We start from the raw sequence: 23655 nt of genomic DNA, 5'->3' as shown, positions 1-23655 counted from the left end.
AGTGACATAAATCTTGTTGATATTGAGTAAGAAAGGAGACAAATGGAATGGACTTTATCATAAGCCTGCATAGGATTAAAAATAGATACTTATTTGAATGTGGAAAAATAGAAGATATTCTACAGAGGCAGCTAGGTGGCACAATGGTTACAGCTCTGGGGCTGGAACCAAGAAAATCTGAATTAAAATCCAATCTCAGATACTCACTTGCTACATAATCCTGGGCAAGTCACTTAACTTTTGTATGCCTCAATTTCCTGAACTGTAAAATGGTAATAATAATAGCACCTACCACCCAGAGTTGTTGTGAAGATAAAATAAGAAAACATTTGTAAAACCTTTATAATGATGCTTGGCACAGTGCTTATTAATGCTTATTTTCTTCTTATTCTTATAGCTTTGAAGACATCTTTTACATCTGTGAAGGAAGGAGTTGTGGATCAACTATCCAAGTGGATGTTTCAAAAGAATGAAGATAAAGGTATACTTTGAGCTATAAACATATCTGACTTAGGCAAAGTATTTTTCTTCTAAGAAAAATCAGCTGTGAGAGAACTGGTTCCTTAAGGAAGAAGGCAATGACATCTTCTAGATGCTGGAAGAGCTTATGGAAGCCGTCAAAAGAAGTGAACTACAGGAAGCAGGTTCATGAATGATAGTGCCCTTGGGAGCTGAGTTACAGGAGGAAGAACTTCAGCAATACTAAGAACTGAGCTACAAGAGCCAGAGTTATGGTAAGACTGGGGGCTCAGTTAAAACATGTACAGAGCAGAGAGTGACCAGAAGCAGTGATCAGATACACCTGGGGAGAATGACCTGGGAAAGTATTGGCAGTCTCACCAATATGGAGGAACCATCACTGCTTCTCCCCTGCCAACCTCTAATGAAACCCATACAGGGCAGTACTTAAAGTCCTAGGAAATATACAAAACTCTGTGGGAATTATTGCTTTTGTTTCTCTAGAAGAGCCACTGCCCACACAACTCCTACTGAGTCCTAAATCAGATTAAAATAGTTAACTAAATAAATGAAAATATAATACAACATAGATGTTAATTTGTGGTTTTCTAAATCAATATGCCACCTACAGGGATGTTTATATTTGAGTTTAGTACTATTTCTTAAGAGGACCAGATATATTTCTATATCTGAATATATATATTTACACACACATATACACAAATGTGTACATATATGTATATTTTCTATGTCTACATGTAGACATATAATTATATATAGATTGAAATATATGTATATAACTATAGACAGTGTGTGTTTGTGTGTTTATTATATACATATACATACACGTACATACATACATATATATATGAGTCTGGTTACTTTTAAGGGGAACTGTTGGGTAGAGTGTCAGATCCTGACATTTCCAAGTATGTGCTTCCTTTCACATTCAGATAAAAGTACATTAATACAGACACTAAGACTTATGGCAGAATGGTTTCAACTCTTGTGGCCACATTCTAATAGGGCATATTATACAGGAGCTCAGGCAATGGGTATTTCTTGGGGATTGACTATATGCCTATCACTGTGATGGATACTGCAGGAAATATAAATAGATAATATCTGATTCCATTCAATGAGCTAGGGCAACAATACACAAACAGGCATTACACAGAGAACTATTAAGCATTAAATTGTGTGGTGCAATGGAAGATTAGTGAAGGGAGAGATGGTATGAACTCCAGAAGCTTTCACAAAGAAATTGGGACTTGCCATTAAAAGATTTATTTAGTGTAGGTGATTTCAAGCAAAGGAATCAACATAAGCATGACTTGTTTAAAAGGTGGTTAAATCTGCTTAAGTGGAGTAGATGACTGATGTAGAAGAGAAATGGGAAATAAGACTGTATTTTGAATGCATTGGACAGATTAAAGAAAGCCTCCAATTATAGACAGCAGATTTAGACTCAAGTTTATTACTTCAGTTCCACAAATATTTATTAAGTTCTTACTATGTACAGAGCATGGTGGAGGACAGGAGGTAGAAGTGGAGGGGAGTGGAATAAAACTGGACCTATGAATCATTATAGCCCAGCTCCAATTCTGGCTTGACACAACTCACTGTATGACTTTAGACAAGTCACTTTCCCTTTCTCTCGGCCTCAGTTTCCTTTTCTTTAAAAGAAAGGAGTTGGACTAGATGACCTCCAAAGTCCTGAAAAATTCAGTGACTGTGTCAAGAGATTGCACATTTCTAGTGAAGCGATGTTATTCCTTTTATGAAATTGAATAGATTTTAATATCACAAAACTACAAAACTCTTCATGTTTTGTAAACAGTTCAGTAAATATTTACCATGTGACAGGATTTTACCCATCTTCCCTCTGTTTACCAGGGTCAGGACAAGGCTACATATTATGGCAGTGAATATTAACAGTCAGGATGTAAACATTTACTAAGTGCCAGGTATGTGCTAAGCATTAGGGATAGAAAGAAAGCTTAAAGACAGTTCCTGCTTTCAGGGGTGAGAAAACATGCAAACAACTATGTATGAACAAGATATAGACAGGATAAATTGGAGATAATCAACAGAGGGAAGGTACTAGAATTAAGAAGGACTGGGAAAGACCCCCTGTGGAAGGTGGAATTTTAACTGGGACACAAAGGAAGCCAGGGAAGCTAGGAGGCAGACAGACCATGAAAATGTCTAAAGCTGGGAGATGGAGTGTCTTGTTTGATGAAGATGTAGCAAGCCAGGAGTGTAATGAATAAGAAGACTGGAAAGGTGGTAAGGGCAGTAAAGTATAAAGGGTTTTAGGTGTCACACAGAAGGCTTCATATTAGATCCTAGAGCTTATGGGGTGCCACCAGAGTTGAGAGGAGACAGACAGAGAGAGAGAGACAGAGACAGAGACAGAGCGGGGGGGAAGAGAGAGAGGGAGGGAGATAGAAAGGAGGGAGAGACAGAGACAGAGAGAGAAGGGAGGGGAAAGTGGGGTGACATATTCAGGAAAATTTGAGGTCACTGGTTTCTGAGTGGAGGACAGATTGCAGGGGGAAAAGAGTTGTGGTAGGAAGCCCAACCAGCAAGTTATTGCAATAACCCAGGTGTGAAGTGCTAAAGGCCTGCATCATGGTGGTTGAAGGGTAAGAAAGAGTGAGGAGCTGAGAAAGACTCTTAAATCTTGAGTCTGGATAGTAATGGAGAAGTTTAATAGAGGGAAAGGTTTGAGCAGAAATATATTAAATTCAGTTTTGGAATGTTGAGTTTAAGATGTCTACAAGATATCTAGTAATTTCAAGAAAGAGAAGACTGTTACTATATATATTATTTTGAGTGTCCTCCAAAATTCTGATTTGTCCCTATTGGAATCTCATTCCAGCCTGAATGTTATGGGTCTATGTAAATTTACAAGACTAATTAAATTATCATTAATGCTGTCAATCTGTCAATCACCACATAACTGAAAGATTAAAGTTCTGTATATCCTTGTGATGGCAGATTGTTATTGTCGAAAATTATCTGGGAAAAAATATTCAGTCAAACTACTTGTTTTACACGATTGACAATTTATTTTAACATTGAACTGGCCATTAAAAATATCCTTTTGGCTATGACTGAAGATATACAGCAAAGGAAATAAAATAAATTTTATTTCTTTTCCTGATATTCTCAGGTCTTTTTCCCCCTTTCTTCCTTCTTGGCATTACAATACAAGATTTTAGAATACATATTGTTACTTTCTCCTTTATTTCTTCTTTCCCACAGCTCTTTTGTGTGACCTCATTTCTAGGTCTGCATGGGAATTTGTGTTTGTGCCTGAAGTCCTAGCTGCTTGAAGTGTCTCTGTGTCTGAATTTACAAGGCACCCAAAACACATGAATTCACATAGAGTTGGCAGGGTCCTAGATATTGCTCCTACTCATGTAGAAAATGGAATGCTAATGAAACACCTGTGTTTTCTTATCCTAGTGATATGATTTAGAGATTTCTTATATGTGATAATGGTAGGGGGAAGGAAAGAGAAAAGAGGACAGTGGAAGAGGTGGGTAAATACAGGTAGAATTAATACAAATGTGAATCAGTGAGAGTGATCCAGTTTGGTATAATAGAAAGAGATCTAATTTCTGGAGCTAACTTGCTCTGAAACTGTATGGAAGTCATTTGATCTCTCAAGGCCTTATTTTCCTCATCTATAATATGAGGGGACTAGATTGGGTTATTCAAATCAATTCTATAAACCTTTATTAGTCACTCAATTCCTCAACCTCTTTGGCTCCAATGACCTCCTTCCCTACCCTATTTCTACTTGCATGATGACATATTATTTCACCATCTGTCAAAATCACATCACTGCCAAGATCAGGAATTTTGAAGCTCCATGATCTGCTCACAACACCATCCTTCAATCTTTCCTATTAACTCTTTCAAACTGAACCCTTCACACTTTCGATCAACTCTTTGGCATTGGTCCATCCCTTTTCTTCTGGTTCTTCTAACCATTTCTGGCTTCATTTTCCTTTGTACCAAACTCTGCATTGCTTGCCCCCTATTTTCTGCTGTCCCCAAGTGCTGGATATTCTCTACAGTCTGATATCTGTGCTTCTGTTTCTATGCCACTGAAGCCACAGAGTTGAGGGGATTTCATCCACTACAAATTTATGGGACGTAATATCAGCTGTGCCTTCACTGCTGCTCAACAATCCTACTATACCCATATAAACACCAAATGTTCCAAAACTTTTCCTCTCCTCTCATGCCCAACAGCACCCACCTCCACATTTATACCAGATGGCTCAGCCTCCTACATAACCAACAAGATTGAGGCCACACAATATGAGTTCCCCTAGCTCCCTATCTCAATTCTCCAAAATGTCTCTGCCTCATCCTTTACTTAAGTCATAGAATTATTATTTCGCAGAATCACTGAATAACAGAAATTCAGAGTTGGAAGCAACCTTAGTGGCTAAATAGACCAAAACACTTGGCAAATGCTCAACCAGATTTTGTTTAAAGTTCTCCAGTGAGCAGGGATCCATCATTTTTCAAAGCTTCCCATTCCACTTTTGGATGGTTCAATTTTTAGGAAATATTTCTTGGTATTAAGCTTAAATATACCTATGTGACTTATACCCATTAACTACTCCAAGTTCTTCCCTCTAGGGCTAAGAAGAAAAAGCCTCATTCTTTTTCTACTGGGAACCTAAACACCCACTAAAATCATATAGCTTCATCTTCACCTGAGCATTTTCTATTTTCTCTGCCATCTGCTATCATTCCATCCTCTGAACTAGATCTCCAGAGACCATACCTGGAAGGAGCTAAGCTCTATTTTCTGTGAATCCTAGGAACCCACCTATTCACCTGCAATTTTTGACTCTGCCTAATACAATTAAGACCCTACTCCCAACTTCCAACCTCTTATTTTGACAACTATAATCAAATCACCACTACCATTGCCTCGGGAAAGGATGTGTCACTTGATTGTCTTATTATCCCCCCTCCCTGTCTTTGTGACTTCCCTGACCATAACTCCCCTCCTTGGATATCACTCTGCCATATGTATTGTTTCTCCAATAGAATTTAAGTTCATTTAGGGCAAGAATTAACTGCAGTGCTTAGTACATAGAGTTGAACAATTTTCATTCATTAATTCCAAATGACAGTGCTTCAAATACTTAAAAACTGGTCAGATGTCCCCTTTCACCATGAGTTTTCTCTAGGCTAAATGTCTCTAGTTCTTTTCACTAGGGGTTTGAATTTTAGGTCTTTCACCAGTCGGGTTGCCTTCCTTTTGACACCTTCCATTTCACTGATATTCTTCCTAAAATTTAGCACCCACAACTTAGCATTTTACTTTACATATGATATAACCATTATAAGAACAGTAAAGCTAGCATCTCCCTATTCCTGGACACTTGCTCTCTTAATCTGGGATAATACTGACTCATATTAATCTTACAATTGATTAAAGCTTCTAGATCTTTCTTAACTGCATTCCCAAATTTTGGACATGTGAAGATGAATTTTTTGAACTCTAGATTTGATATTTATTCTACTAAATTTCACTTTATTAGATTCTGTCTAATGTTTTAATCTGCCTTTTTTGGAGGGATGCAGTTATAACATATTGGCTATTCATTAATTCGCACATCTATCCATCCATCCATTTATTTATTCACGTCTCTCTGAATTCCTCATATGTATTATTTCTTACTACCTGCTAATAGTCTTATATTCCTATAATCCATTGGTCCTTCTTATATGTTTGTGAAGCCTGTGGAACATTTTCAGCCTCAAACCACTACAGACCTTGTCCTTGGGTCCACCATGGCTCGAGGTGTGGGTTTGGAAGGCACAGTAAACACATTATTTTTGATAGTGGGGATGATATTAGTTGCTATACTATAGTCATACTCTGTTGTCTCAGCACAATTGATCACTGAACAGGAGTTGATTAAGTACTTTAAGTGCTGGAGATACAAAGGCAAAAACAAAACAAGAGCTGACCTTGAGGGGGTTATATTTTGTCAGGGAAGAAAACAGACATAGTAGAAGTATATGAAGAATATACACAAAGAAACAAATGGCAATCTTTGAAGGGAGGCTACTGGTGTCTGGGGGCAATCAGGAAAGGTGGCATGTGGAAGGTGGCACTTGAGCTGAGTCTTGAGGGAAAATAAGGAGTCCCATAGGTGAAAGTGAAGAGGATATGAATGCCAAATGTGGAAGACATCCAATGCAAAAGCACAGAGTTGGGATCTGTAACATTGGATGTAGGAAAAAATAATTTGGTGAATATTCTTAGAGTGGGTGGAAGAGTGTAATGTGTAAGATAATTTGAAATGTGGTAGTGGGGATGTTATTCTGTGAAGAGCTTCAAATGCCAAACAGAGGAGGTTATATTTAATCCTAAAAGTAACCGGGAGCCACTGGAGAATCTTGTTCAGGGACCCAATCAGAACTGCACATCTGGAAAATCACTTTGGCATTATGCTGAGGATGGGTTGGAGTAGGGAGATATGAGATAAAAGAGTCTAAATAGGATCTTATTGAAATAGTCTGACCAAAAAACGATGATGTTATGATCTAAAGAGGTGGTTATGTGAGTGGAAAGAAGGGAATATATTATTATGGAGAGACAAACAAAAATATTTGGCAACTGATTGGAAATATGAGGTGAGTGTGAAGAATTCAAAATAATAATGAAGTTGAAAGCCTGTATAAATGGTAATATGGAAGTACTCTCTGACTATGTGTAAATTTGGTAGAAAAGGTAAGTACTGTTTTGTATATACTAGTTCTGAGACACTTACTAGATATCCTTTCAAAAATGGCCAATAGGCATAATCTTGATCCTGAGTTCCTAAAGGCTTATACTTTCTGGAGTATAAGCCCTACCACATCATATCAAGTTGAAAAGATTTCAAGTATCAGTCTGATGACAGAATATACATTTATCATCCTGGGTTCAGATAGGAAAATTTGGAGGCATTTATCAAAAGAAACAAGAGAGGTAAACAGTTGGGGAAGGTGATGGTGGTAAGGCTGAAGTGTTGTGTTATTGATTAAGAATGGTCATGTAAAAATATAAAAAAAAACAGTAGAAGCATGGAAGGGAGCTATTTAAGATAAAATCAGCAGCTTTAGAAATAGAAGAAATCTTATAATGATAATATGCTACATAATCTCCAGTACAAAAAGAAGAAATAAAGTAGGAGAGTTTGGGGAAAGAGCAGAGAGTCTGGCAGAGAGGAATGATACAGCAGCCAATGGGGAACTTCAATTATCTGGGCATCTGCTGGAGATCTTTCTCTGCCAAAGGTAAAGCAGATAATCATTTCTGACTTGCCTTGATGATAATTTCATCTTTCAGAGGTGGAGAAATCAACAAAAGGAAATTGTTTTCTGGAGATGAATCAACAACAAGGAAGAGATAGACATCTGATGTTCATTTAAGTGATGAGAACTTTAGGAGAAACTGACCTTTCCATCTTAGAATTAGATAGAGGAGAGGAAAGTCACAAATACTCTCACTTAAATCCTAGGAAAAGGGGGAGGTATTTAAAGGGTCTGATGTGAAAGCATAGGAAACACCTAATTTTTAAAAAAGCAAAGTATGTATATACACATATGCATATATGAAAACGTCACAGTTCTTTACCTTTATGACTGACTAGAGTGCTAAAGTTCAGAAGTGGTTGGGATTGGTAAGAAAAACCAAGGACAATAAAGAAGCTTTTACTATTTTCTTTTTTTCAATCTATATTGGGAAGGGGGATTAGAAAAGGGCAGGACAGGAACCTTGGGTGGAGAAGATAGTGAAAAGCAATGATGGAAGAAAGTAGAGCTCTTTAATTTGTATTTTGCTTATATTGTCTTTACCAAGGAGAATGATCTTTGAATTGAAATGAATCCATGAAAAGAGGGAGATAATAAGAAAATATCTAGGGGCTCTTAATGAATTCAAGGCATTAGGTTTAGAAGAACCACATCCCAAGGTAATGAAAGAACTGGAGGACGTGATACTGAGCATTGTCAGTTACTATTGAAAGCTCGTGGAAAATTTAGGAAGGGACTTGGAAAAGGGAACATGTCCTGATTTTCAAAATAGAGGCTAGCAGGCCACAGACCATAGTCTACAAACTCTAGGGAGTGAGCTTGGTTTTAATTCTTGGAGAAATTCTAGAGTATTATTAAAAGTAGGGCTAGTGTACATTCAGAAAAGGAAGCAATCCTCACAAAAGAACTTGACTTTATACCAGATTAAATTTACTTCTTTTTATGATAGGAAAGTTAAAGAGAATGTAAACTCTTTGAAGGAAGGGACTATTTGATTTCTGTCTTTGTATCCCTAGCACCTAGCACTGTGCCTAAAGCACACAGTAGTAATTTAATAAATGACTGGGATGTTTGTATGCATGTATATGTATGTGTATATATATGATAGATAATTATATATAATGTTATCTATGTATAGCTATATATAACACATACACACCAATAAATGCATGTATGTAGATATATGCATGCACGCATATGTATATGCGTGTATGTCTGTCTATATGTTTGAATATTGACTGGGAATTTGTTTCCTTGAGAAAATCTTTTTTTCTGTTAATTAAAAACTCTTTAAAATAGAAGTTGGGATGCTATAGATATGGACTATAACACACACTCACTGACAATGTTACTTCTGAGGACTATCCCTAGGGTGATGCCTGGAACTTCAATTCTATCAGATGAGCATGGCTACTGCACCTGAGATGCCAGACATAAGGAGATAGGCACACCACAATCAATTCTCCCCTTCTGCTGAAAGCCATATTTGTCAAAGATTGAGGCCAATTTTATCAACTTGCCAATAATAGCAATTCTACATCTTCCCACCTGAACATTGTGGCCAAGCTCCACCCTTGCTTGCCAGTAATGAAGCACAATCACTAGTTATACAGCTGTTTATGTGCTTCCAAGGCTCTGCTAGGTTATTCTGTGTGCTAACACTCTTTTTAGCGGTCTGGAGGAGCTAACTTCACCTTATAAAGTGTCCACTGTAGGGACAGGAAAAGATTTAGGTTTTAAGAGAAACCACAACACTGCACTTCTTTCTTCTCAGCCCACCCCCCACCCCAAGTCACCCCCTGCTAATACATAGGGCATTTAGACAGCCAGAAGCACTGCCTCTTATTAGTCTGAAAGAACGTGGTTGTCTACTCACGTGTAAAGACAGAACCAGTCTGATCATAACTTCCCATTAAACCCATCAGTTATAGTTCTTCTCCATCATCTATGCTTTTGGTGCAGGGACAGCAGCTGAGTGGTTTAAGTGATAATTGTAATCAAGACTGTTCTAGAGGTATGTGTATAGACAATCTCAGTATGCTTTCCTAAACCTCCAATGTAGTTCTGTCGTTTTCAGTTGTGTCTGACTTTTAATGGACCCATTTGGGGTTTCCTTGGCAGAGGTACTCGAGTGGTTTACTGTTTCCTTCTCCAGCTCCTTTTGTATGTGAGGAACTGAAGCAAATAGGGTGAGGTGACTTGCTCAGGGTCACACAGCTAGTAAGTGTTTGAGGCCAGATTTTAACTCAGGAAGATAAGACTTCTTGACTTCAGGCCCAGTGCTCTATCTACTGTACTACTTAGCTGCCCAGTCCTAGTAACAAGAAATTAATCAGGTTAGACATCCTGATATATGAGCACAAGGAAGGCCATTGCTGAGGGGTCACTTGACCAAACCACTCTAGGATCTTTGCCAAGAAAACCTAAATGGGATCACGAAGAGTCAGATAGGATTGAACAACGAAACACAGCACCTATATGTCTGTGTCTATATGTGTACATATATATGTATGAGTAAAATATATATGCCCACATATGAGTATATATACCTATACACAGATAATATATACATGTATATATGTACATATATACGTGTATATGATCTATTATATACATTTAGTATATATACTCTATATACTACATGCACAGTATATATGAACATGCTACATATACATGTATAATACATATGTAATGTTTATCTACATATCTATCTGTTCTTTGTGGAGCTGTGACTTAGGAGCGGTTCTAACTTACCTTCATAAGTCCTCTGATTATACTCACTGCTATGATTAATTGATAGGCCTTTTTAAAAAAAGCCCCTTTGAATAATGATTGAGTTTGGGTAGCTACATCCTTAGCAATTTGTACTGACAAATCCTTGGCCCCAACCCTACTGACAGGCTTTCATCCTTCTTATGCCATAATGGAGCTTGGACCATAGAAGGCAGCTCAGCTCTTCATTTGGGACCAGGAGGGTATCTAGGTGGCATAATGAACGGAATGCTGTGCTGTATCCAGAGTTTGGAAGGACTGAGTTCAAATCCTGTATCACATAGTTACTGAGCTATGGGACCTTGAGCAAGTCACCTACCTTTTTTCAGCCTGTTCCCTATTTTCTAAAATGAAGATAATAATAGTATCTATGGTGGAGGGTAGGTGCTATTGTTTTAAGGATTGAATAAAATTTTATACATATGTATACATACATATACATTCATACACATATGTATAGGTATATCTCTTTGAGAGTCTTAAAGCCCTATCAATTCTAGCTATTAGTCCCTAACACCCATCTGATCCTGTTTCAGATAGTTTGCTGATCTCTTCTGGTGACTGGAGTTTCCACATCCTGAAATTTCTTATGCCAATGACATCACAGGCTTAGATCACATCCAAGACAATTAAAATAATTATAACAATAATGATGATAAACATTTAGAGGTTCAACTTTGAATGAAATTTAAAAAAATAACTAGATCATTGTGCCATTGACTGCTGGACTGATAATTCATTTTCTATAATATGGTAGTAATAACCAAAGTAGTATGAGACCCAGAAGTCTGAAAGCAAACAAACCTGACCTTTGGGCAGGTGATTTTCTTCAAGTTATTTCACTCTCCTGGCTGATACAAGCACCCAGGAAAATTTGTGTCTTTGTGCTTTCAAATGAGGTACTGAGTATACAACCCATCTTCCTCAGCATTTCTCAGCACACTGATTGAATACTGAGGAAAACATTGATATGTACATGTACCACCTGTCTCTGACCTCTTCAATTTTTTTACCGTGCCAATTGCAGTTGTAGTTTTTTTCAGAGGATGTGTACCTTAATGCCTACAATAGAAAAGATTATTTGTTGCCAATAGGGATTTCCATGGATGGAAAGTGGAGACATAATTCTAGTGGCCCTAACAGAGGTTTTCCCTAGTGGGAATACAGTAGAAAGATCTCTCTGCATAATATTTTACAAGCAATAATATCTCTAGAGATAAGGTTATTTTCTAGAATTGACTCTTATGAACCCTGTGTGACAAGTTAGGAGAAAATAGGAATACTTTGGAAAGGTGCTTGGGAACTACAGATAATATCTAGGCAATTCTGGTATAGGGAGTTGGTTTCAAAGATTTTTTTAAAAATCATGGCTTTCTTACACCATAAAACTGAAATTATTTTTTTGGAGTATATTGCAAATCAAGGACCAGGCAGAAAGGAAACATTAAAAACAAAACCTTTTTGTGACTGAAAATTACTATCTAAAGCTATGACCCTTTAAATGCCATCTCTGGCATTTATTTCTAAAATTATTTCTCTCCAGAAACAAAGATTATGCTATAAAACAAAAGGTCAGCTAGGTGGCAAAGTGGATAGAATATTGGGCCTGGTGTCAGGAAGACATGAGTTCAAATTTGGCCTCAGACATTTATTTGCTAGCTGTATGAATCTGGGCAAGTCACTAAACTTCTGCCTGCCTCTAATTACTTCAGTTGTAAAGAGGGGATGATAATAATAGCACCTACCTCCCAGGGTTGTTGGAGGATCAAGCGAGATCATATTTGTAAAGGGCTTAGCATGGGCCTGGTACATAGAAGGAATTTAATCAATGCTTACTTTGTTCCTTTGTTCCTCCTCCAGTAAAAACAAACAAACAAACAACAACAAACAACAAAACTCAAGGGAAAGGATTTTATTCCCAGACATTGATACCCAACTATATATTAGTATATTATTACCTCTTTAGTAGGTATTTGCATTGTAAATCTGATCTGAGCCTCTGGAATGAAAATCTTTATCTGCTATTAAAGAAATTTTAAGTGTTAGTGAACAAGAGCTGGAGATGTTTGGGTGGGGGATATGTGGTTGAAAGGCCTTCTCTATGCCTCTGAAATTATGCCACATAGGCAGTCACCTACCTAATGTATCAACAATCTCTGGGGAGGGCCTTTACTCGTACACACCTTTTTCAAATATTTCTTGCAAGCAACCACAGTGATGAGTCCTGAAAATGGGTTCCATGTTCTACAAATATAAATTTTCCTTTGTACCACAGAGTTCAGGTCATGTCTGCTTGATGCTCAAAGTTACTATTAGAAATAAAAACTTACGAGGAAGATGTAAGGATGGAAACAGTTTGGGTTATACCAGGGATTTCCAGCACAGTCCCAATCTGAGACCTGGTTTAGAGGGTCACCAAAGCAGGTCCATCTTGTGTGGTATGTCAATAATGGAAATTATCTTTCTATGAATTCTGATTCTCAGGGTGGCTATTTACATATTTCTTTGCCAAAGATTTTGAGCATTTCAAAATGCAAAGGATAAGGCAAGGCATTGTTATCTCAAAGAAAAAAGCTTCTTTTCTTCACACCTGACTTTTTTTTCCCCTAAGCTGGTCAATCACTAAGCTCATCTGAGTGATGCCGGAGTCAAAATTACGACTGGCTGATTTTACCCTTGACTGCACTTGTCAAAAAAATTAAATTAAAGAAAATGCTTATGAATATAGTGCATGGACTGCTGCCTGGCATTCTTAAAGATAGAATGACCCTTCTGTCCAGTCAGTAAAAGTAAGTTACCTGATAGTTTAATATACAGAGAAGGTGATGGGGTAGAAAGAAAATTCTGCCTTGCAGTCAATGTTTGGTGCTTTCCTTCAATGGTTCAATTGCCCGGGGAAGCACTTTTTCTAACATAACAAAAGAGATCATTAATATTTGAAGGGGCAGAATAAAACTATTTCCATGGGCAAGTCAAATGCTCTTTCCATCTCCTGAGGAGAAAACTTGAGACATGAGACTTCTCAATCATCTATGATTGCATAAATTATTGGATGATATGCTTCATACAGTCATAACATTTTTTTGGAAACATGATATGATAGAAAGAAACATGCTCATAATCTCCAAATCACAAAATCTCAGCATTCGAAGAAGGCTTAGGAGACGGATAGTACAAACTATATCTGAACAAGAATAGTCTCGGTTACATTCACGACTTGAAGTCCCCCTACAAGGGAAAGTCCAGTATTTCTTGAAAAAGTCAATTGTAGTTTTGGATAGCTCTAATTCAGGAGGGTTTAATTTTTTGTGTCACTCTCACCCTTGACAGACTAGTGAAGTCTATCGATTCCTTTTCAGATTTTTTTTGTCTGTGGATGATATTTTATTTTTTCAAATTAAATGCAAAAACAATTTTTGACATTCATTTTTTTTAAACATTGAGTTCCATATCCTCTCCCTGCCTTCCCTCTTCCTCCCTCCCTGACACAGTAAGCAATTTGACAGAGGTTAAACATATGCATGCATGCAAAACATTTCCATATTAGTCATGTTGTGAAAAAAGAACAAAAAAAGCCCTTGAAAAAAATTGAAAAATATATGATTCAATCTATCAAAATCTATCTATTTTGGAGGTAAATAGCTTTTTTCATCATGAGTCCTTTGAAATTATCTTGGATCACTGTATTGCTGAGGATAGCTAAGTCATTCAGAGTTGGTCACCATATAATATTGTTGTTATTGTCTACTATGTTCTCTTGGTTCTGCTTACTTTATTCAGCATCAGATAGTATAAGTCTTTCCAGATTTTTCTGAAATCATCCTACTTGTCTTTTCTTATAGCACAACAGTATTTCATTGCAATCATATACCACAATTTGTTCAACCGCTCCTTAGTTGATAGACATCCCCTCAATTTCCAATTCTTTGCTACCATAAAAAGAACTACTATGAATATTTTTGTACAGATATGTCCTTTTCCTTTTTTAAAAATATCTTTAGGATACAGTCCTAGTAGTGGTATTCCTGTGTCAAAGGGTATGCACAGAGAATGTTTTTATATTTATAAAATGAAGAATGTAGCATTATAAAGAAACACCATTGAAATATATATAAAATACTAAAAGCACAAAAAAAGTTCATGGATCCCATGAGAAATTTGATGAAAGCCTTTGTTAAAATCTAGTTAAATTATATCTCTAGAATTTCCCTGCTCTATTAGATTATAAGGTCTATTAAAAACAAAACAACAAAAACACAAAGGACGTGTAAAACTTGTACCCTAACACTCATCTACCAACCGTAACCTCCAAAACCACTGCCGTAAAGATCATATTATTGAGTTCACTTACAAAGTTTTGGAGGCTTTGGCTGCTAGATGAGTATTGGGGTAGATGAGATTTGATAGCAAAGAAACTAGTGGTTTGGAAGTTACAATAGTCCCATATTAGCTCTAGGGTGGCCGTTATGCCTGTGATTCTGTCACAGAGGTGGAATATTGTTAATAGGCTGTGATAGTAATGGCATTTAAAGATTCCCCTGTATTGGCTTGGTTTTTCAAATTGATTGTGTTAAAACCCAGAGCTTGTTAATCCCACCTGTGGGATGGACTTGATGTGAAAAGAGAGTCATGAACTGGGTGAACTGGGAGGAGCTGGTGACGTAGATTTGGAGAGACAAGTGAGAGGCAGAAGAACTTTTTTTTGGAAGCAGCACCTCGTGGAGAGAGAGAGACTAAGAGAATTGCTGGTGGCCGCTTTGAATTGCCCTGGACTTTTGAGACCTGCCCCCTGAGCTGCCAAGGACTGAGGACACATGGCTGTTTTGCTGGTACTTTGTCTGTCTGTTTTGATGTTGTTTTGCCAGATTTGTCCACTGGTGAAAGACAGTCCTGTTGTTGAAGAAGTCCTGGAACCTGGCTTTTGGTTAAGAAGCCCTGAGACTGTCCTGCAGACAGAGAGTGAATACTGTCCACTGGTGAAGGACAGTGCTGTTGTTGCAGGGGTCTGGGAACCTTTCTGTTGGTTCAGAAGCCCTGAAGAAGGATTTTCTTGTTGTATGTTTACAGAAATCCTGGGAGAGGGTTTTGCTAATGTTTTCAGGGGTTCTAGGACTGTTCTGCAGACAGAGGATGAATTAATGAAGGGACTGGCAATGTATCTTGTGGCCTTGCTAAGCCTTGTCTCCCCAGGAACTAAGATTGCTGAGAACTTGCCTAGTGTCAAGATGAAGAAAAGACCTCCATTTGGGTATTAAGTGCTGTGCTTAAACTTGATGTAACTCTGGGGTAGATTCAATTGTGATCCAGGGGTGGGGAACTTTTGACCTTATGTTTGGAAACTAATCTCCATTTGAGAAGAGGGGCTTTGTGGTGGATTAAATGAAGGTATAGCCTAGGGGTGGAGAAGTATTTAGAACCAGGACTTTGTAATTGATTGAATGATTGGAAGGTCCTGGGGGTGGGGTAGTACTTGGAGATTATTTAATCACACTTAGTAAATGCTGTATTTGGAATGATGTCATGTTTTGATCCTCTCTGTTCTTGGTTGGTCACTGAATAAAATGGAGAGCACCTATGCTGGTATTTTGAACCTGGGAAGTTGCCTTTCCTTGGAATTACATTACATAGGCGTAAGCTAGTACCTCATTATAGGTTCACAAGGGAAACTTTTTTTATAAAAATTGAGTGGTATGATTTCATGTAACCTGAAGGTTTTCACCTTAATTATAATTATATGTTTATTTCATATATTTATCATTGCTGCTTAGAAATAGTATCATATGCACAAAACATTTCTATATGCATTGATGGAACCTATTTTTTTCTTTAATTTTCTGCATTGAAAAATAAGCAAACAGGTAAATTTTTTTTGAAGAATTAAACATAATCAGAATATCTGAAAACCATAACAATTACTTGTGAAAAAATAAGGCATTTTCTACCAAACAATGGCAAAACTTCCAGTAAACTAAAGTTAGTTATTTTTTTTGCAACTGTTATAGCTACTGCTCTTATCCCTAATGATGATCATTAATTAATTCTAGAAAAATTTTGATTTATCAGAATTCTCTAAAACCTGGATGTCCTCCTACAAGTATATTTGTGCTATAGGAGAAAGAGCTTTTTCACAGGAAAAAAAATAACAGGCAGATTCACACTAACTTCCTACACTTCTTCCATCTCCATTTAAAGGACAGAGTTATTCAATTAGAAATGATATTCAGAATGATGGGTCAGAGGCACTGTAAGGTCTCCAGTCCCAAGGAGATTAAATTATGGGCATTATATTCTATTTATTGAAGTAGGAGAATTTATTAGAAATTTTCACAAGATTTTGCAATAAGGACTTAAACTAAAAAAACAAAAAAAAAACTATTTTGAACCTTAATCATTAACTCTCTGCTAATCAACAAATCCAGTATGAAAATACTAGATCTCCCAGGCATTATTACTAGTCAAATTTTGACCTACACATGTATATATGCACATTTATATACACACATATGTTTATTAAATTAAATATGTATTTGTATACAATTTGAATATGTCTATGCCTTAATGACAGGAAATTTTAGTTGAATTTTTTTGAATATCAGAAAGAGGGTTATGTTTATAAAACATAGTAACCAAATGACCACTCTGCTCCAGAAACTGGTGTCCAAAATTGTATTCAAATTGTATATTTGGTAGCTTCCCATTTTAAAATAGTTAAAAATGCCTAATACAGTACCTGGGACATACTAGGAGTTTAATAAAAGTGTTTTTGATTGCTTGAAAGGCACACATACAAAGACATACACAGTAGTAAATACTAGACACATCTGATTTAAACTTTTTTTTCCCAAAGAATCCATGAATTTTTTTCTCCTCATCATAAGGAATCATGACTGAACTTTAGTCCAGTGCCCTAAGCACCAGAGAGCTGGTTATTGAATAAGGAAAAGCTAATTCTGTGGACCAAACTGATAACATTCTGCAATAGAGATCCTGCTTAGTTTGATATCAGCAAAATCCACTCTGGAGCTTAAAACTCACAGACCTCAGGCTATTCCTGCTCTGTGACCATACAAGCATTTCACTGTCATATTATTTACTTTTCCCTTCCAGCATTTGGGGATAGACACCATATATGGAACTCAGATGACTGCAGATTCCTATCAATGCTACGTAGTAAATAATAACCAATTATTCTCAGGCACTGCAAGATTAACAGGCTGCATTTGACAGCTGTGCTGAAATTAAACACACATGCACACACACATACACACAACACCAGTAATATTATATGATAGATAGAAGGAATATAGGATTTGAAGTTAAGAGAACCTGGGTTCAGATCCTGTCTCTGCTGCTTTCTGCCTGTGTGGCCCAGGGCAATTCAACTCAATAAGCATTTGTTATGTCAAAGGTACCAAGGTGGTTTTGGGGTTTACAAGGCAAAGCAAAACAAAACAAAACAAAAATAAAATCTTTCTTTCCCTTTTAAGAAATTTACAATCTGCTGGCAAAAGACAAAAAACTTTCTGGCCCTGTTTCCTCATTTTTAAAAATGATGGGACTGGATCCGACAACCTCTAAAGTCTTTTCCAGCTCAAAATGTGTGATCCTATGGAAAAGTCTCCCAGTTAAGAGCAGAGGACACTGCTGTGCGTACTATGGAAGGAAGCCATGCTTGGAGCAAGCCAAAGCAGGGATAAGGTCCTGTAGGGGGTGGCGGGTGGGGGGGTGTTATAAGAAGTAAAGCTGGGATGATTTCCCCATCTGTCATATGCTATGTCAGAGTGATTTGCAGAATACAGACAGTTACAATCAGTAGCTGTTAATCAGCCCTTTCTATTCCCAAAGCAGATATGTGAGCATGTGTATAGGATCCCCTTGTTATAAGTAAATTCAATCAACCAAAAAGCATTTATGATCTGTTTAACTGTTCAAATTTATCTGGGAGGGAACACATTCATTTTAAAACATAGGAAGCCTCAAACTTCGGGGATGTTTAGGAGACCATGTTAAGTGGAGGCATAGGATGAAAATAGAGAATTCTGACCCTCTGGTCAATAGCATGGAGACGTTATTATAGAACTGGCCTAAGAGTCAGGATCACTTGGTTCAAGTCCTGCCTGTGACATATCCCTTTAAATTCTGGGCAAGTCATTGAATCTCTCAGAGCACCAGGTACCTCTCTAAAATTCTTAAGTGGCACAGCAGGTGCTGATCTCCATTGGCAGATGGAATTTTCCATGCTATCACAGGTCCTGACCATGTGTGAAGTGAGTACTAGCCCCTAGTAACTCAGCACTAATAACACATTGTTAACATCCAGGGAAAAAGAGAAAGGTGAGGAAAGTTTGAGAGTTTTGAGTATTCAGGGAATAAATCTCTAAACACAATAAATGTTTGCTGGTCTAAAGGAGAAGATAGCAGAGAAAAGGCATAAAGTTGCCAAAGATCTTCTCCACTTCCATCAAAATAACTTTAAATCATTCCTCAAAACAAATTCTGGAGTGATAGAACTCATAGAAGGATAGAGAGAAAGAATTTTTTTAGCCCAAGATAACTTAGAAGGACTGAAAGAAAGATCTGTCTCATTTGGGTAAAAGGGGCGTGTAGCCCAGCACTGGCAGTATTTTGGTCAGCCAGCAGGAGGCCCCTAGCTCTAGCACAGATCAGCAACCAAGGCCTTGAAGTCCCTGGCTCAACAGGCCAGCAGTAAAGTGGGTGAGTAGTGAGGCTTCAGCCCCCCTGCAGCAGGCTTATGGTCAGGCCTTCCAATTCCTAGAGGCCCCAGACCAGAAAGCCAGCAGCTTGCTACCTTGTCTCTGGTGTAAGAAGCTTGGGACAGTGTCCCCTGCACCCCAGGAGCAGAGTGCAACTTTAAAAGTCATGATGTCGGGTAGAAAATGAGCAAAAAACAGCTAGTATGGCAACAGAAAAGATCAAAACACAAACTCAGAAGAGGACAGTCATATCAAAACACCTACATGTGAAGCTTCAGAGAGAAATATGAATTGGTCAGGTTCAAAAAAGTCCCCCTAGGAGAGTTCCAAAAGGATTTGAAAAGTCAAATAGGAGATGTAGAAGGAAAATTGGGAAAAGAAATGAGAGTTACGGAAGAGAATCATGAAAAAGGAGTCAACAACATGGAAAAGAAAGAACAAAAAAAAAATGAAAAAAGAAAACAGTATTTAAAAAGTAGAATTGGCCAAATGGAAAAGGAAGCATAAAAACCCACTGAAGAAAACAACTCATAAAAGTAACTTAAGAAGGAGGTCTTGCTGGCGGTAGGTGAAACAGGTGATGATCGAGTGAAAATCCTCAAGTCAGGAAAGTGCTACTCAGGAGATACATGCTATATATAAGCGCAGGTACAACCTTTGGTGGCCACAACACATTATGGATAAATTTCTGTCCTTGTGGGGATAAATTTCTCAGTTTTGAAATGGAATTCATTAGGGAAATGTGATAGGTTTCATTTTATTTTTTAAAAAGTGATTTATAGCCAGTTTTGTTTGCTTCCTGTAGGCTGCAGTGAATGTCTCTAAGTGGTATTCATTTGTCTAGGTGGTTGGAGGAACAAGCAGATTCAGGAGAATCAGAGCATTCTTTCTTCCTAACCTTCTCGGGGAAGCCATTGTTTTCTATAATATTTGATCTTCTAGTTTTACAGGAGAAGAAACCGAGAAGTTAAGTGATCACATAGCTATTATCAGAGTATCAAACCTCAAAACTCAAAGTTGTGCTTCTTTCTGGGTCCAGAGTTTTTCTACTATGCCATGCTTATTATGAAGAAAGTGATTTTTAAAACCATAAAATGCTCTATTGATATGTGCAGAGAAGGAGGCCAGGATGGTGAATTATAGAACTAAGAGGCAGTATGCCTGTTGGACAAAGCACTGGATGTGAGGTCAGTCATTAATGAGCTAAGAGATCTTGGATAAGTTGCTTCATTTTCCTGGGCCTTAGCTTTGTCACTCAAAAATCAACTGATCAATCAATAAGCATTTAATGAGCATTGACTATATGCCGGGCACTGTGTTAAGCATGGGGGATACAAAAAAGGCAAAATCAAAGAGCCTCAAAAGCTTATGAGCTTCAAGATTAGACTGAAGCAATAAAAAAGATTTTACATGTACCAGAATATTTATAATAGCATTTTTCATTGTAGAAAAGAATTAAAACAGAGTAGATGTCCATCATTGCTAAATGACTAAACAATCATTTATGAATATAATAGAATATTATTGTACTATAGGTAAAAATTTTGTTGTTGTTTAGTTATTTCAGTTGCATCAAACTTTTCATAACCCCATGTGGGGGGTTTCTTGGCAAAGATCTCAGCAGTTTTCCTTCTCTAGCTCACTCAACAGATCAGGAAACTGAGGCAAACAGGGCTAAGCAACTTGCCCAGGGTCACACAGCTAGGAAGTGTCTGAGGCCAGATTTGAACTCAAAAAGACAAGTCTTCCTTACTCCAGGTCTAGTATTCTATCTGCTGCACTACCTAGGTGCCCAAGTAGGGAAGAACAGCAATGATGCATACAGGGAAACATGGGAAGATTAAATGAACTGAAGAAAAGTAAAAAAATCAGGGCCAGGAAAACAAACACAATAACATATACATAAAGAACCACCACAAAACAATGGAAATTATTGTTGCTGAATCTCTCTCTGTCTCTCTTTGTCTGTCTCTCTATCTCTCTGTCTGTCTCTCTCCATCTCACCTTTTCTGAGGTGGAGAGGTGTTTGTGGGAGTGGATCCTTACTTGTGTTGTCATATTTTTAAAAAAATGTATCAACGAGTTTCACTTATTTTGGTCTTTAATTTTTTTTAATTAAAAAAAACTTCTTTGTTATAAGAAAAAATATCTTTGGGAAGTACAGGGAAGGAGGATATAGGAGGAAATTCATCAAGTATAAAATTAAAGATATTAATAAAATTGATTTAAAAAAATAACGGACTAAGTGATCTTTATTGACTTTCCTAGCTTGAATATTTATATAATTATGTGTCCCAGAAAAGACATTTGTTTCCTTCATGGTAATCCAGCATTAGGGGAATAGCAGTGGAGAATCAAGGTGAAGTATAAATAAAATAACCAAAATATTTCACCATTTTTGCTTGTTTTTTGTAAAATATGCCCAATGACCAGCTTAGGAAAGCTTACGTCTCTCCATACTTCAAACAATGCCATCCCTGGAGTGTCAAGGACAAACTGATCATTTACATATAGTTATGATCTGACTGACAGGGCAATGTCTTAAAAAGTGAAAAGGATTATCTCCTTAATCTTTCTGACTCATGCTGACTCTTCAGGCACTGGGGTTAGACAGCTGGAGCCACATCACTGGCTCACACTGTGAAGAGGTTTCAAAAAGTTACTTACTTTGGTGAAGAGTGAAGCATTTCCTTTGGGGAAAAGGGTAACTTGCAGGGATTCCCTTGATAATAACACGTTATGAGGAAAACACTCTTCACTATATCACCTATAACATGACAAGCTGAAAGGCCAAAAGAGCAGTTCTCAATGGGGGAAAAAACAACAAACCTTTGAAGGATAACATACCTTTGATGAGAAGGAATGTGAAAGATGCAACTCTTCAGGGGAAAGGCAACTTAATGTTTGTACCTGTCTCACCCTCATCAGCAGAAAGCTCAGGAGGAAAACAGCTTACATGTAGAGTGCCCTCTCACTCACTGAGCACTTTCTTCCCAAGCCTGTGTAGCAGGCATGGTGACACCCCTTTTACAGATTAGGTAACTTAGAATCCCAAAGGGGATGTGACTCACCCAAGGTCACACAGCTAGTAAGTCAGTCAGAGGTACTACCCAGTCACAGAATCTCAGAGTTGGAAGAGACCTCAGAAAAGGGTGATCTTCTTTATAGGTTTCTTTACCTCTGGTCTCTGTCCCTATATGCCATTGTCAGAATACTTTCCTTAACCTATGGCTTTTATTACATTATAAACACCTTAAAAACCTTTAAGCATTCCTCATTGCCTATCAAAGAAAGTCCAGACTCCTTAGCTTTGCATTCAAGGCCAGCCATAATCTATCTGCAGTTACCTTTTTGGCTTTCTTATGCCATTTTCTCACCCATATTCTACTCAAGTTGGAATGGAAAACTTGTTCTGCTTAAACACATCCTGTACCTTCCAGCTTTTGTTTATACTTTTCCATATGCCTAAAATGCTGGGTGATCTTGGGCAATACCCATAGGCTCCCTAGGCCTCAGTTTCCTCATCTGTCAAATGTGGAAGTTGGACTACAAGTCCTCTGACATCTCTTCTGGTCATCCTATGATTTCTTCTCCATCCTTCTAACTCTAACTCCAGCTCTTTAAATCATCCCTATACTTTGAAGTCTTAGTTCAAATGCCATTTCTCTGATGAATCTTTCCTGATCCTCAGAAGTGACATCATCCTCACACAAACCCTAATAGCACCTTTTCCAAGCTTCTCTTGTGCATTTAGCGATTTCTATTTTGAATTAGTTGTTGTTCGATATACACAATTTTCTATTAGGTTATAAGTCTCTTGGAGATAAGGGCTCTGATTTATTTTTCTCTTTATCTTCCTCCGAGGATTAATACATATTTCTTGAATGAACATATAAATGAATGAATTCTCAGTGGACTCTTATCCATGGGGTTTTCTTGGTGAAAATACTGGAGTAGATTGCTATTTCTTTTTCTAGTGAACCCCCATTTTACAGATGAAGAACTGAGGCAAATAGGGGTTAAGTGACTTTCCGAGGGTCACACAACTAATGAATATCTGAGGTCATATTTGAGCTAATATCTTCCCATCTCCGAGAGTGCTGCTCTTTCTACTGCACCACTTCGCTACTCCAAAGCACCTAATGTCTAGCTATTTTTAGAAAGCTAACCATAGATTCTTTATTAAGGTCTTTTTAAAGAGGACAATTAGCCCAGTCAGGCTAAGTTTCATGAGAGTTAGCTCTTGTAGAACCCTAATAATACCTGGTTATCCAAAAGAGTTCTTAGACTTTCAAAAAGCAAGACACAAAGTTTGACAGTGTAAGGGTTATGGGATTTAAAGATCTCCCATGCCCCATGGACGTGC

The 23655-nt window shown here is 37.5% G+C and overlaps 1 protein-coding gene across 2 annotated transcripts in view; it reads right to left on the bottom strand.

Moving 5' to 3' along the window:
* The window catches only part of MACROD2 (mono-ADP ribosylhydrolase 2), a 2250628-nt gene that overhangs the window by 186890 nt on the left and 2040083 nt on the right, over positions 1-23655 (bottom strand). The window lies entirely within an intron of this gene.

The sequence above is a fragment of the Petaurus breviceps genome, unplaced genomic scaffold, assembly GCF_028583685.1.
Source record: "Petaurus breviceps papuanus isolate PSGF00001 unplaced genomic scaffold, PetGlider_PUasm1.0 90919, whole genome shotgun sequence".
In the NCBI taxonomy this organism is placed as follows: Eukaryota; Metazoa; Chordata; class Mammalia; order Diprotodontia; family Petauridae; genus Petaurus; species Petaurus breviceps.
This window is presented reverse-complemented; position numbering and strand designations above follow the sequence as displayed.